Source organism: Eleutherodactylus coqui, chromosome 7 (assembly GCF_035609145.1).
Source record: "Eleutherodactylus coqui strain aEleCoq1 chromosome 7, aEleCoq1.hap1, whole genome shotgun sequence".
Classification (NCBI taxonomy): domain Eukaryota; kingdom Metazoa; phylum Chordata; class Amphibia; order Anura; family Eleutherodactylidae; genus Eleutherodactylus; species Eleutherodactylus coqui.
In genome coordinates, this window is record NC_089843.1 from 199349337 (window position 1) to 199365969 (window position 16633).

The window sequence follows — 16633 nt, forward strand, 5'->3', positions numbered from 1 at the left end:
ATATGCTGTATGCAAATGAACCAGGTGTTTGGAAGGCTGATGATGTCACTCCATTGTGATGTCATCAATTTAGAAGCATTAATACCGGGCTTGGCAGCCATTTTAGTCAGTCTCTGCTGCAGCTGGGAGACGGGAGATGGTCTTTATCTCTACCAAGAAGCTGCAGAACTACCGGTAACTGCATCACTTAATTTTATTCAATATAGGTTTTATTGGTTTCATGGAGGGGGGGAAACTTTTGCCTTATCTCAAAGCAATGTAAAAATAACTTTGACAATAAAACTTAATAAATACATTTTGAGTTGAACTATATCATGTTTGTCTGTGATATTTTATAAGGTCTACAAACAGGGGAATGAGGGGAGGGTAAGAGGGGGAGTGGTAAGTGATGGTAGGTATCTATGACACGGGAGAAAGAGAAAATAAAACAAAAGGGGGGGGGGGGCTCCGGGATTGTTGTTTCTCTTTACGATTGTGGTTTAAACGTGTTACTCACATGTCCCTGTCTGTAACCACCTAGTAAATAGGGGTGAGCTCCGGGCATCTATCCATATCGCCCAGGTGTGATACAATTTATCATAGCCTGACGGCTCATCTAGAAGCCTCATTCTCTCCATACGCTCTATTTCGTGGATCATTGTTATTTTTAGCGGAGTGCATTTTTTATGCAGCACACAAGGGGGAGACAGCGGCCTACCAAAATCTAGTTGGCTGCTGCTGTGGCTTTCTTTTTTTTTTTTTTTTTTAAAAAAAGGTAGGTTCCGTTCTTCCATGGTGAGGAATAGGCAGGGAGGTTCCGTTTTTGCCAGCTGGGGAATGCTTATAGGCAAGGCCTTATCCCTGGTGGTGCATGTAACGTCAGACCACGTTTCAGACATGCAGCAGCGGCGGTGGCGGCAGCAGCAGCATTCAGTCCGTCAGTGGCTGACAAACGAGCTCCATGCAAGTTTACAGTAAACAGACACATTTCTTTCTTTACTGTATTGACTGCGGTCTGTAATCGAGCGGTTGAACTGTTTCTGTGTCCATGCATTGAATAAAGCAATACATCCTTGTAAAGTAGACGTCCGTTCGTTGGAGTTCTTTGCTCCCCGAGTGTTGCTCCATCTCTAAACGTTGGCCTGGATCTTCATGGACGAATACTGCCCATCCCACGTGGAGCGTGTATCTCAGCCCGCGTGGAGTGCTGCAGTCCAATGAGGTATTCCGTGCTGCATAGCAAGCCTCGGGCCTGTGTGATTGGGGGTCCGCTGCTGTCTGTCCACTCTGAAACGCGCATCCGGGGCCGGCCGGCCGGGGGGCCGCTTTTCGACTACCAGCGACTGCAGGTCACTCACACAGGCTGGTTGGAATGGCCTAGCATTATCCTGATCCGGAGGTGTATCTTGAAGCTGCGGGGCCCCAGTACAAAGTCTGGAACTGGGCCCCCAAACTATAAAGCTTCATTGATAGCATTGGTTTACAATGTGGGGAAGAGAGACTTTATGGGCCCCCTGGGGCTCCGGGCCCCCTGCACATACACCCATGACCGGAATACGTGGAGCATACAGACGCAGGCTGCCAGGATACGCTGTGCCTGCCCGATGTTTCCAACTTGGCTATTAGCGCAGCTGTAGGTACAAACTATAGAGTGCGGCTGCCATATGAACTGGTGTTTGTGTGTGTGTGTGTGTTGTTTTGCTTCCAGTTGTACCTGTGCTGTGCACACTCTGGCAGACGCAGCTGCTCAGTGGATACAATGTTGCGAGCTCCACGGCAGCAGACTGGCTGAGTGTCAATCAAAGTGCTTGGGTAGCAGCAGCCGCCACAGCTGCGCTGCACCTCTTGCTCGTCGTTTCTGTTTTTGAATACTGAAATAAGAAAGGGGGTGCACCGGTCCTGGAGGTACTGCAATACCAGGTCAATGCGTGGAGTGGACAGAGCAAGCTCTTTTTCCAGCTCCCTGTTCTAAAAATCCATTTAATATATGGTCCCCAGATAGGGGACGTATCAGATATTAAACTGATAAGAACAGATTTTTTTTTTAAGTTGACAAACCCTCCAAATGGGGGGTGTTTTTATTTACATAACATATATATATATATATACATAGACATTTTCTTAAAATGCTTGTGCATAGTACATTAAAAACACATTAAATAACATATTTAAAACATACCATTTAAAACATTTGTCTACATATAATACACGTTGTAAAAAACATACCAAAACAGCTTAAAATTCACATAAAAAGTGCACTTGGTGACATCATATTATGGAACTCCACTCTGATAAAAGCCATTTCCTTGCTAAAATTGGAAAATTTTTCCTATCCACTATGTAGTATTGGTGCATCTCGTTAAGACTGATGGATAAAATGTCCTTCACAGATAAAATCTCGTGCTTAAAAACTAAAATGTTCCTGGCCTTCCATAGAGCTGCTTTGACCGAGTTGACCATCTTCCATGCCATAATTCTCTGAGTCTGTGTGGGGCATTCCAGGCATCCATACAGAACAGCGTCCAATGTAAGTCTCTTTATTCCGGTTATTTTAATCATTAGCGGCAAAATCTTGGTCCAAACTCTCTCAGCAATAAAACAAGTCCATATGAGATGTTGTGTCGTCTCTTCTCCTGGGCATCCGGGTCTTGGGCATGCGGCAGTGTTGGTCAAACCTCTACGATGCTGGAATGCCCGGCATGGAAGACAGTCATGGACGCAGCTCCAGGCCAGGTCTTTCTGTGAATTAAAAATATAATGGTTAACCATTGTCCAGGTCTCTTTGCTTCTCTTTTCGTTAAAATTGCTTACTTGCACATAAAAACCACTTTCTTTAATATTCTTTAAAATAATTTTACTGTTCATTAAAACTTGTGGGCTTTTCCCAGTAAAATCATATAAAATGGCTATTTTTTCTAAAATCTTATATTCATGGGACAGATTTAAAGAATAAGGGGAATTTAAAACTGTTTTAAACCATCCATTCCTCCTCATAAAATAGCCAGTATTATATCGTATAAAATAAGACCAATAGTGGTTTTTAAAAAGAGCACCAATACACATACTAAAATACTTCGTGTATGGGGCGTGGCCAAGCAGCCGAGGACACCGGCCGCATGTAAGAGTAGCTCCCGGACAAGCCGACTTACCAGCCATCCTGACCTAATCCTGAGGGCCCCCAAACCCACCCGAACACCTCCTGAAGCAGAGAGGGAGAGGAGGGAGCAAGCTGTAACACCCGCACGGCTCCCATAGCAGAGGTAACGCCGGCAGCAGACCCGCGATACTGCGACCGCTGCCGCCGCCATCTTGAGTGCGGCGCCGGCCGCCGGGGGATCGGAGGACAAGAGAGGAGGCGGAGGAGACCTCCTGAGTGGAGAAGGCAGCGCTGAGACCGGGGAGGGGTGAGCGGCAGTGCAGAGAGGAGAGCGGCCGTACCGGAGCCGTTATACAGCGCTGAGTGTGGGAGCTGCGCTCCTTCCCGCCACAAACCGCGGGGGGGGGGGGGGCCGAGGGTGAAGCTGCACGGTCGAAAAGTGAAGACAGCTGCACACATACCCACAGAAAGGGACACCTGCTGGCACTCCTACACTGCAGCCAGTCCCAAAATACACAGCCATTAACCCCTGACAAGTTAACAGTGCAACACAAGCAATTGCCACCCCAGGGGGGAAGAGGAAAGGAACAAACAGACCAAGTTCCTTCTGGTGTGAGCATTACACACCTAAACTAAAAGGTGCCATTGCAGCCCCAACAGGCACGAAAAGGTGAAGCACCAGACAAAAGGCATCACAAAGCGCATGCCCTAAAGTGAACACACTGCAAAGCACAGCCCTTTATAGGCCCCCTACTGGGAATCTAATATCCCGTAAAGTCATCCGCCATAAGAAAAATGAAACAGCACAAAGACCCACTATGGGACCCACTAGGCAGAGCTCCTCAGTTGACAAACTAAAGGCGTTCGCTAGAGGGGAGACCCGCAAAGACCCTGGCACTGAACCCGCCACAGCAGGAACATCAACGGCGAAAGACGCCAGCCTAGGTCCACCCGAGGGCTCAGTTCAAACCCTGCAGCAGCTATCGGATCAGCTCCTATCCGCAATACAGACATCCACGACCACTCTCACGGGAAAGATCGACGAAGTTAAAATGGACGTAAGCCTATTAAGGCAAGACCTCCAAAACCTGAGAGAACGAGTCAAAGGTACAGAGGACAGAATTTCCACACTGGACGACACCGTCCCTCCAATGTCGGCCGCAATACGTGACCTCACACAAAAAGCCGAATACTGGAGACAAAAAGCGGACGACCTCGAAAACCGGTCAAGACGGAATAATTTGCGCATAGTGGGTCTACCAGAACGAGCTGAAGGGCAGAGACCTGAAGAATTTATGGAAAAATGGCTCCGCGAACTTCTCCCCAATGCCGGACTATCGCAAGTATTCGTGATCGAGCGAGCCCACCGGGTTCCTATGAAGCCACCTATACCAGGAGCACCGCCTAGACCCTTGTTGGCAAAACTACTCAACTCCCGAGATAGAGACACAATCTTACAAGCTGCCAGAAGAGGAGGCCCTCTGCGATTTGACAACGCCGCAATATCCATCTTCCCTGATTTCTCGGCGGACCTCCAGAAACAACGGGCCTCATTCACTGGAATTAAAAGGCAGCTACGAGACCTGCAACTGTCATACTCCATGATGTATCCGGCGCGGCTACGAGTGATAGACGGAGATCGCACGCGCTTCTTCTCTACACCATCCGAAGCAGAAAAGTGGCTGGCCACCAGACGCCCACCAGAGGGACTGTAATGTATAATTAACCGCCTTTCTTCCCCCCTGCAGGTACTGGGACTCTAATGTGAACAAGCATATATGCAATAAAAGCTACCCCGGTGCCCGCTAGAAATTATACCCTAGCTGCGCCCTGCCCAGATGCGAGACCGAGACATGGGTCTGAATCCCCGACCGTATGCCACTGCTGCTCGGCCTGGCCCCCCTCCCCTGCAAAGGGTGGTGGACCGTCCTCCCCCCGGTGTTGGTAACAACGCTGGCAATTTTTCCTCCCCGAGTTATTATTGCATTTCCCCTTGACCCCCCTTCCTTCCCGCCCCCTCCCTACCCCCCCCTAAGGGGGCCCACCCAGTAAAAGCCTACTAAGCTAGTAACGGCTTCTATCACTATCACATTAATCTAACAATACCTCAGGTATAGTCTAGGATATAGCTATACTATGTAGGTTCCCCCAAATATTAGCAGGCCACGAACGCTGTCCCAGCAGAGGAAGCACTTAAAGTTTGTTGGAAACAAGTTATCTGAGTTCCAAGTTGGTAGTAAACTACCGTAATGTTGACGATTTGTGTATATCAAGAGCTCCATGTCTTCTGTAAAAACGCATTGAAATACTGTTGCATGACGTATGTTAAAGATGTAAAGGTGTGCCACGGGGGGACTCCTGACAGGCAGAATGTCATAAAGAAATCTATCCGGACCCGATTGACCTGTCCTTGCCTATGGCGGAGGTAACCTTCGTGTCCTGGAACGTCAGGGGAATGGGATCGACCAGGAAGCGATCCTCGATAAATTCCCTAATACGCTCCTGGCGACCGCATGTACTATGCCTGCAGGAGACCCACCTCACACCTGAAACCACAAAAATCTTGCTGAAGCCGTGGGTGCAGTGGTCCGCTCACTCATGTCACACATCTTACTCCAGGGGGGTGTCCCTGCTGATAGCAAAGTCACTAAGATGGGAAGTAGAACAAATCAAGAGAGACCCAGATGGTAGATACATTTTCGTAAGATCCAAAATCAATAACGACCCATACGTCCTCCTGTGTTACTACAACCCACCGCCAGCAACAACAGCCATTCTGGCAGATGGCATCCAATTTGCAGCATTCTCACCAGACGCAACAGTTGTCTGTATGGGAGATATGAATCTGGTGATGGATCCTGTGGTGGACAGATTCGGTGGTGGTGCTCGGAGGGAGGGGGACGCGGGCAGGACTCGCCTCTATTATATCGGTGACGGGCTGGCTGGATCTGTGGCGCGTATTCCACCCACAAAGGCAGGAATTCACTTGCCACGCAGCCCACAATAACGCACTCAGCCGAATAGATTACATATTCGGGTCCCCTTCACTATTCCCCAAAATCAGCTCCATAGAGTTTCTGCCTCGAGGGATCTCGGATCACACACCAATCCGCATGATCCTCAAAAACCAAGGCCAGGCCACTATCAAGAGAATAAATGTACACCCATTCTGGCTGGCACTGCTCGGCCCCAATGACCGCATACCAGACCAAATCCAGATCTATTTTGAAGCACACGAGGCGCACATAGACAAACTATTAGTGTGGGAGACATTTAAGTCCTATCTTAGAGGATGCTTCAGATCCTCAATATCCTTCATCAAAAAAGCCGCTGCGCGAGAAGGAGAGCTCTTAGCAGAGCGATGTCAACTACTAGAAAGAGAGTTTATCGCTGACCCATCAGACACTAAAAGAGACAGATGGCTCCAGACTGGTAGGGATTACTTGCTATATTTGAGAGAAAAAGCCCAGAGGAATCTCTTTTACACTCGACAATCCTTCTTCGAGCTGGGAAACCAATCTAGCAAACTGCTAGCCCTTATGGCCCGACAGGAGACTGCCCCCCCGTCCGTCCTGAGAATAAAAACAGCCCAAGGAGAAACACTTACTGACCCAAAAGAGATCCTAACTAGATTCCAACAATTCTACGATAACCTGTATCAAACACGAACTGATTATTTACCAGAAGAACTAGAAACATACTTGACAGACATAACATTCCCAGTACTGCAGGACACCCATAAAGCCCTGTTAGACTCCCCAATTACAGAAGAGGAGATTGAGGAAACATTAGGTGACATGGCAAAAAACAAGACTCCTGGCACAGATGGTCTGCCGATAGAAGTCTACATACAATACAAGAAAGAAATAATGCCACACTTGCTCTCCCTATATGAACACATATTTGATAAAAATCAGCTCCCAGAATCGATGTCGGAAGCCAATATAGTCCTCATTTTAAAGCCAGATAAAAACCCAGACGACTGTGGCTCATACAGGCCTATATCATTGTTAAACACAGACTATAAAATCCTTACGAAAATATTGGCCACCCGTCTAAACCAAGCCATAAAGGACATTATTCATCCCGACCAGACGGGCTTCATCCCCGGAATGTCTACATCAGACAATATTAGAAGGACGCAAGTAATCACGCAGGTGGGGTGGAGGTGGAGGTCAGACTGGGCCCTGGCCTCATTGGACGCGGCCAAAGCATTTGACTCGGTCGAGTGGCCATACCTGATGGAGATTCTACGGAGGTTTGGGCTGGGAGAATTATTTATTAAATGGATCTCTATACTTTATAGATCCCCGACCGCTAGGGTAGTGGTGAATGGCCTGGCCTCTACCTCCTTCCAGCTACATAGGGGGACCCGACAGGGTTGCCCTCTTTCCCCCCTCTTGTTTGCGATCGCAATAGAACCCCTGGCTTTGAAGATCCGACAGCATATCGCATATAAAGGCATCTCGATAGGACCCAGAGAGGACAGAATCGGGTTATACGCAGATGACATAATACTGTATATGTCAGACCCCCAAAACGCCCTCCCGTTAGCCATCTCCCTAATAGACGAGTTTGGAAACTTCTCAGGACTACGCATAAACTGGCAGAAATCCTTTTTTATGCCCCTAAGAACAGAAGGATGGCAGATGGGAGACATATTTTGTAAGCTGCAAGTCACCCCACAATTTAAATATTTAGGGATATGGATTGCCAGAGACCACACGCATAGCTTAGACCTAAACATCACCCCCTTACTGACAACACTACAACAGAAATTTAAATCCTGGAGCTCCCTGCCACTGTCTGTAGCAGGTAGAATCAATCTCATTAAAATGATAATACTCCCCAAGTACCTATACTGTCTAGAACATGCAGAAGCACCCATACCACAGAAATTCTTCAAAAAAACCAACTCCCTAATAACACCATTTATATGGGGAAACTCTAGAGCCAAACTCCGCATGGATACTCTACAGCGGCCTAAAGAAATGGCAGGAATGGCGTTACCAGACTTCAAAATCTACTACTTAGCGGGACAAGTAAGGTACATCCGACATTGGTTGTCGGGCTCCCCTCTCCCAAACTCCGAGCTCCACCTGATGTTCTTTCTCTCAGAGGCATCGCTCTGGATCCTCCTAGAAAAACCGAGACTACTGACCAAGCAGATGCTCCCCATACATAGACTCGCAGCCAATGTGTGGCAGGCATGCAAGCGTCTGACTAGGCGGGAAGACACCCCTCTGGAGACCCCCCTATGGGATAACAGAGAGCTACCACATTTGATAAATCTACCAGACAAACAATTCTGGGTAAATCTGGGAATCACCACTCTAGAACATCTATACATTGATCAAGTCTTAGCTTCCTTTGAACAGCTACAGCAATTATACCAAATTCCAAGATCCGGTTTCTTCAGGTACCTACAACTCAGACACGCCTTAACAGCACAGTTCCCAGAACCTAGGCAGCCTTTCTCCCATTATCCACTAATAGGTATACTGCGCACCCAGGGACCCAAAGGCCTGATATCGGTGCTATACACCCATCTACTACGATCTAAGATCCCCGATATGCCCATGACAGTGATGGAGAGATGGAAAGATCTCATCCCCACCCTTACGAATGAAGACTGGGAAACTGCGATGTCCACGTACACCGCGGTTTCACCAGCCGCAAATAATAAATTAACACAACTATACATACTGCATCAATGTTACTTGACACCGACCAGACTCCACAAGATGAACAGGACACCCACAAACCAATGCCATCGGTGTGGAGCACCTAACGCAAACTTTAACCATCTAATATGGAACTGCCCTAATATTGCCACATACTGGGGGGAAATCACTGAATTCCTAACTCAACTGATGGGCGTACCGGTACCATACGACCCAGCGATATGCCTCCTGGGTATCTTGGATGAAGAACAGTGGCAATATCATGACAAAATATTTCTCACCAAGGCGTTATTCTATGCCCGTAAAACAGTGGCCCTGCGGTGGATGGATAGACGCCCCCCGACACTCTCAAAATGGCAGAACATAATCAACGCCATACTACCGTATGAAAAAATAGTATACAAAAACAGAAAGTGCCCAGGAAAATTTGATAAGATATGGGAAAGATGGTGTGGATCGACTAGCACAGTATTCACGCAAGACCGATTCCAGAGCCTAATGAGAGCAACTGTACCTAGAACGAACCCGTAAAATAAGCAAACATCACTGACACTACGAGCAAATGTAATGACACATTGTAATTAATCTCTGCATATGTTAATGTGACGTATTTAAGAGCAATTGTATGACCACAAGGAGCCAAAAATGTAACCAAGTTGTTTATTCATGTTTTGTATGGAATATGCACTGTTCAATAAAACGAGTTTAAAAAAAAAAAAATACTTCGTGTATAAAAAGGCTTTAACATCAGGGAAATCTTTTCCGCCCATTATCTTTGGCTTCATCACTATTTCCCTGCTTAGTTTTTCCATCTTGGAGTTCCATAAAAATGTGAAGCATGCCTTTACAATTTTATTAAAAACTCTGCCAGGAGGGGAATAAAATGTGATTGTTCTCAGCAAGAGAAACGACGTAATCTTGTAGATATGATACCTTTTAATGGCTAACAAAAATACATCATGTATTTTTGTTAGCCATTAAAAGGTATCATATCTACAAGATTACGTCGTTTCTCTTGCTGAGAACAATCACATTTTGCTCTACTGGCTAACACGGTACCAGATCTTTGTTTTCATTATGCCAGGAGGGGGAAACACCAAACTAAGATACAATAAAATGGGTAAAATCACTGACTTTGTGATTAAAACCCCCCCCCCCATCCATGGTCAGCTGTCGCATGCTCCACATACAGATTTTCTTATTTATCTTTTGTGCCACCAAGTCCCAGCTGTTAAGACCTCTGTTTTCCTATTTGAAGGAGACACCTATAACTTGCACCGAGTCGGACACAGGAATGGGGACATCTGGCAAGGACAGGTCCCCGATGTTTAAAATACTACTTTTGTTAAAATTTACCTTAAAACCCGAGGCGCAGCAATAAAACTCAATTTGTCTAATAGCCTTCTGGATCGACAGGGTGTCCCTTCCAAGTATTGCCACATCGTCCATGTACCCCACTACTTTGGCTTCGATTTCCCCCCCCCCCCCCCCCCCCACCGGGCAGGGGGATCCCACGGATCTGCTTGTCCCGACGTATGGTGCATAAAAGAGGCTCTAATGCGCATATAAAAAGTAGTGGGGACAAGGGACACCCCTGCTTCACCCCGGAGTTTAAAAGTACTTCCTGTGTCCTAAAACCATTGACTAAAATTTTGCTTGTGCAATTCTCATAAAACGCTTTTAAAGACAATAAGAAACCTTCCGGTATACCCATTCTCTCTAAAACCTTAAAAAGATAAAAGTGGGACACGCGGTCAAAGGCTTTTTCAAAGTCTATAGTTAAAATGGCCATTTTCCCGTTCCTGGACTTTGTGTCACTAATACAATCTTTTAAAAGGTTAAGATTCTCCCATATGGCCCTCCTGGGCACCCCACAGACCTGGTTGGGGTGTACAACTTTGCTTGCTACGGTCTTGAGTCTATTTGCGCATATTTTTGCCATTATCTTGTAGTCGCTGTTCAGAAGGGTGATCGGTCTCCAGTTTTTTATGTCGGTCTTGTCTCCTTTTTTGTACAGGAGAGACACGTCACCCTTCTTCCAGGACCCCGGGAGGGCTTTAGACATAAAAACCTCGGTAAAAAGGGAGAAAAGGTCATCCTTAAAAATACCAAAAAAGGTGACATAAAACGCTATGGGTATACCATCGGGCCCAGGCACCTTGCCTGGTTTAAAACTCTTAATAGTGTCTAAAATCTCCTGTTCTGTGATGTCCCGTAATAAAATCTCACAAGAACCAGGATCTAAAACGTCAGTGATCTCCTTCAAGGAGTCATTCATAAAATCAATGTCAACAGACTTAGTATTAAAAAGATCCGCATAAAACTCGTACACTTTCTTTAAAATACCCTGTATGTCCTTGGTGCCACCGAGATCATCGAGGACTGTCCGCTTGTCGCGTATCTTCTTAAAGAAGTACCTGGAGCAGGTCTCGTTCTCCTCTAGGTGTTGTACTTTGGAACGGAAGATGATTTCTTTTCCCCTCTGCTCCAGGCACCGGGCGATCTCCTTCTTCACCTCGATGATCTCGTGGTCCACCTCTATGTCATGTTCACGGAACTTATTCAGGGTCTGCAGGCGAGTATTCAGGTTAGAATAAAATGTGCGTTTTTCTTTTGCTTTATTGATCCCAACCTTGATAAAAAAGTTTTTAATTTTTAGCTTCATCTTCTCCCACCACTGGCTGGTGGGAGTGTTGGGATCTTTTACTCGCCTGCAGTCTTTATAAAAAGTGATAAAATCAGATAAAACCTGCGGATCTTCTAAAAGGGACACGTTAAACTTCCAGGCATTCTTACCGGATTTTCTCTTAAAAACGGTATCGACTTTAAAATATAAAAGCTTATGGTCAGAGAAAACATTGGTAAAAAGGTCACATCTAAAAGGCAGTACTTGGTAAGAGCAGAACATAAAATCTATCCTGGAGCTGCACAGTCTGTTGCTCCAGGTGACGCCGGCTTCCTCTGATGCGTTAGGATTACATTTTTTAAAAGCATCAGTGAGCTTGCTGTCTAAAATCACATTTTTTAATATGGAAGAGGTCTTATCGGAGTTCCTGCTCACTGAGCTAGAAAGCCGGCGTTCCCCCTTTAAAATACAATTAAAATCACCTGCTAAAATCAGGGGTTCTGAATCGTTAATAAAAAGTGGTAAAATCTCTAGCATCTCTGCTCTTTCATTTTTGTCTGTTGCACCATAAAAGTTTGAAAACTGCCACTTTATACCATTGATAAAAGCTTTGACCAATAAAACTCTGCCTGGTAAAATTTCATTAATAACGTCAATTAAAACGTTACCCTTAAAAAGAATGGCGACCCCCGCCGATCTGGTCTCGTTAGAGCCGGACCAGACCGACGGTCCATGTACCCAGTCATCTTGGTATTTTTTATACTGGGCCCTATGCGGGATCCCGCACTCCTGTAGGAAAAAAACGGAGGCAGCAAAAATAGTCAGATAGCTGAAGAGGGCGACCCTCCTCACGTGGCTCTCGATGCTTCTGACGTTAAAAGGGAGTCCCGATAGAGCAGCCATTGGGGACTAGGGATATGCGTGGGTCTTTTCTTTAGAAGTCTCCGGGCAAGCCAAAGACCTCGCTGGCACTCTCACCCCCCCCCCCCCGCATCCAAATCTATCGTGAACGGTGATGCTGGAGAGGAACCTACCTCACTTAGTGGGCCCCCTACGGTGCCCGAGAGAGGGATCTGCGTAAGATCCCAAATCGACTTGATCACCTCCGGAATCTCCATGGGGGCTGGCAGGCCAGCTCCTGTGACCGTCTGTCTCCTCAGCCGGGGTGGGTACTCGGCTCGCTTCTGACTCTACACCTTCGGAGGTGGCACCCCGCGCCCCCTCCTGGCGAGGAGGGGGAGGGGCCTTCTGGGATGGCACCGCAGGGGGTACTTCCACCGAGTCCTCCGACTTCGTCGGGATCTCCGGTGTTCCCCCCCTGCACCACCTCCGAGTACAACCTACCACCCGAGCCTTTCCTCCTTTTTTGTGTCGCTGCCGCCGTGCCCCCAGGGTTCTCCGCCTCGGGCACCGCCTGAGCGGGCACCTTGGGTGGGCCTGGACCGGCTTCCCCAACTCTGCCACCTCTACCGGTTTCCCGGGAGGGCCAGTCCGCCGGTCACTCACCCTCCTCTTAATGCTCCGCTGCTCCTTACCACCTTGTGGGGGCCCACTGGAGACCTCCATCTCCTCAGGCTCCTCTCCCTGGGGGGGTGCTGCTTGGTCTTTTGGCTGCCCTGGCCGCTCCTCGGTTCTGGGTCGCCCTTGCTGCTCCGTCTTCTGTGCTCTGTGGGGGCAAAACGTGTAGAGGTGACCAACACTGCCGCAGAAATAGCATCCTTTGCCTTTTTTGCACCCGCTTGTCTCATGATCAGTGCCCCCACATTTCTTGCAAGTACTCGCACAGGAATCTTTTTGGTGACCGTATGTTGAACAAATCCTACAGAAGTCAGGCATTCCCGCAAAGTATAGGTCGCCATTCACTTTGCCCAATTTAAAACGCGCAGGCGGTAAGATCACTCCCCCCGGCCAACTGGGGTCACTTACACACGTGGCCTAGAATCGCCACTTCGAGGTCCAAATACCAAACTCGTTCATAATCTTTCCCATACATCTGACCGATTTAAAATAACGTAAAAGGAAGTCCTCGACCTCTTTTACATCAGTGTAGGGAGAATACATTTTAATCACCACAAGTTTGGTTATGTCGAGGACGTGCTCGACCAGCAAGACACCCTCAAGCTTCGGATCTTTTCGAATCGGAATGGCTGAGACCAGGTCTCTGAAGATGCCCGCTTCGGTCAGGGTCACGTCATAGATCCGTCGCTTGGGGTAATCTTGGATCGCTAGAATCTCTCGCTTTTGTACCTTGAACACTCCTTGTAGCATGTCCTCGACCACATACTTCAGACCACGTGTGTCCGCACTATCTGTAAAAGAAACACGTACAGTGTTCTTGATCCGCGCATATGCCGGTATTTCTTGTGGGCTTTCGCCCATGTTTGAAAAAATGGTGGGTCACAACCAAACGCTCTGTGACACACACAAAAAATGAAGCGCCCTCTCCTGGCCCGGAGACCAGAAGAGGCAGGGGGATCGCAACCCGTTTACCCTGGGACTAATCCCTCTCCCCGATAGCAGCAGGCGGGTGAAGCCCACCGGAGTGGGCGATCCCGCCAGGCAGAGGAGAGGGGTACCCAAGTTACCTTCTGACTAAGACCGCCTGTACCAGGTACACTTGATCTTAGCCAAAAGGCCGAGAAGCGATAACCCGAAACGGGTTTCACCTGTAGCCCGGCCCGCCCAACTCCACTTCCAAGGCTTGAGGCAACACGCTCAGCCGGCACTCTGGGCGCACCCACAATGCACCCAGGCAGCCGGGAGAATTGTAAAACTTTGCATAGCCCCGCCCCACGCCTTCTCAACCGCGCCCTCCCCCCTCCTCAGTCCTTCCTCTTGCACCGAGCTCACGCATCCTAGGCTTGCAGAGCCTGCTGCTGCTGCAGGACTCGTCAGCTCCCTACAAAGGATGGTTAAGCCGGCGATGACACTAGAAGCAAGCACTAGTTTGTCTCTGAAGGTGCGGCGGCCGGTCGGCTAGAGGGATCTCTACGGCCAGCCGCATTTCGAGTGCCGACGGATGGAAACTTTTTACCTAAAATGAGGGAAATTGGCTTCGGCCCCATAGGGCTATATTGCCTTCCCCTGGGCCAGCATTAGTAGACGCTAATAAGGAGAATAATAGAGCGGCATGGTCATCCGAAGAACTTAAAAACATACAGCAGGCCTTTTTTTCCCGCCATACATACATAACTACAGATTTTTTTTTTTTTTTTTTACACATTATATATATATACACACACGCACACACACACAAACAATCTTAAGTCTATCTTTAATCTATATCTACAAAATCTGTAATTCAGAAATAATCCATATCTATATTCTACATAATTAATAAAGATAGATAGATAGACTCACATACATACATACTGTATGCAAATGAGCCAGGTGTTTGGAAGGCTGATGATGTCACTCCTTTGTGATGTCATGAGCCAGGTGTATGGCAGGCTGATGTCACTCCATTGTGATGTCATCAATTTAGAAGCATTAATACCGGGCTTGGCAGCCATTTTAGTCAGTCTTTGCTGCAGCTGGGATACGGGAGATGGTCTTTATTTCCACCAAGAAGCTGCAGAACTACCGGTAACTGCATCATTTTTATTTTATTCAATATAGATTTTATTGGTTTCATGGAGGGGGGGAAACTTTTGCCTTATCTCAAAGCAATGTAAAAATAACTTTGACAATGAAACTTAATAAATAAATTTCGAGTTGAACTATATCATGTTTGTCTGTGATATTTTATAAGGTCTAAAAACAGGGGAATGAGGGGAGGGTAAGGGGAGTGGTAAGGGCGGGTAGGTATCTATGACACGGGAGAAAGAGAAAATAAAACAAAAAGGGGGGGGGCTCCAGGATTGTTGTTTCTCTTTACGATTGTGGTTTAAACGTGTTACTCACATGTCCCTGTCTGTAACCGCCTAGTAAATAGGGGTGAGCTCCAGGCATCTATCCATATCGCCCAGGTGTGATACAATTTATCATAGCCTGACGGCTCATCTAGAAGCCTCATTCTCTCCCTACGCTCTATTTCATGGATCATTGTTATTTTTAGCGGAGTGCATTTTTTATGCAGCACACAAGGGGGAGACAGCCCAAATCTAGTTAGCTGCTGCTGTGGCTTTCTTTTTTTTTAAAAAAAAAAAGGTAGGTTCCGTTCTTCCATGGTGAGGAATAGGCAGGGAGGTTCCGTTTTTGCCAGCTGGGGAATGCTTATAGGCAAGACCTTATCCCTGATGGTGCATGTAACGTCAGACCACGTTTCAGACATGCAGCAGCGGCGGTGGCAGCAGCAGCAGCATTCAGTCAGTCAGTGGCTGACAAACGAGCTCTATGCAAGTTTACATTAAACAGACACATTTCTTTCTTTACTTTATTGACTGCGGTCTGTAAATCGAGCAGTTGAACTGTTTCTGTGTCCATGCATTGAATAAAGCAATACATCCTTGTAAAGTAGACGTCCGTTCGTTGGAGTTCTTTGCTCCCCGAGTGTTGCTCCATCTCTAAGCGTTGGCCTGGATCTTCATGGACGAATACTGCCCATCCCACGTGGAGCGTGTATCTCAGCCCGCGTGGAGTGCTGCAGTCCAATGAGGTATTCCGTGCTGCATAGCAAGCCTCGGGCCTGTGTGATTGGGGGTCCGCTGCTGTCTGTCCACTCTGAAGCGCGCATCCAGGGCCGGCCGGGGGGCCGCTTTTCGACTACCAGCGACTGCAGGTCACTCACACAGGCTGGTTGGAATGGCCTAGCATTATCCTGATCCGGAGGTGTAACTTGAAGCTGCGGGGCCCCAGTACAAAGTCTGGAACTGGGCCCCCAAACTATAAAGCTTCATTGATAGCATTGGTTTACAATGTGGGGAAGAGAGACTTTATGGGCCCCCTAGGGCTCCGGGCCCCCTGCACATACACCCATGACCCGAATACGTGGAGCATACAGACGCAGGCTGCCAGGATATGCTGTGCCTGCCCGATGTTTCCAACTTGGCTTTTAGCGCAGCGGTAGGTACGACTATAGAGTGCGGCTGCCATATGAACTGGTGTGTGTGTTGTTTTGCTTCCAGTTGTACCTGTGCTGTGCACACTCTGGCAGACGCAGCTGCTCAGTGGATACAATGTTGCGAGCTCCACGGCAGCAGACGGGCTGAGTGTCAATCAAAGTGCTTGGGTGGTAGCAGCAGCAGTTGCCACAGCTGCGCTGCACCTCTTGCTCGTCGTTTCTGTTTTTGAATACTGAAATAAGAA

At 47.6% G+C, this 16633-nt stretch overlaps 1 non-coding gene across 1 annotated transcript; it reads right to left on the bottom strand.

Moving 5' to 3' along the window:
• Positions 1–1862: 1862 nt before the first annotated feature.
• LOC136573881 (U2 spliceosomal RNA) lies at positions 1863–2051 on the bottom strand. The gene has a single exon (XR_010786096.1). It is a non-coding gene; the product is annotated as a U2 spliceosomal RNA (small nuclear RNA).
• Between the last annotated feature and the right edge of the window lie 14582 nt (positions 2052–16633).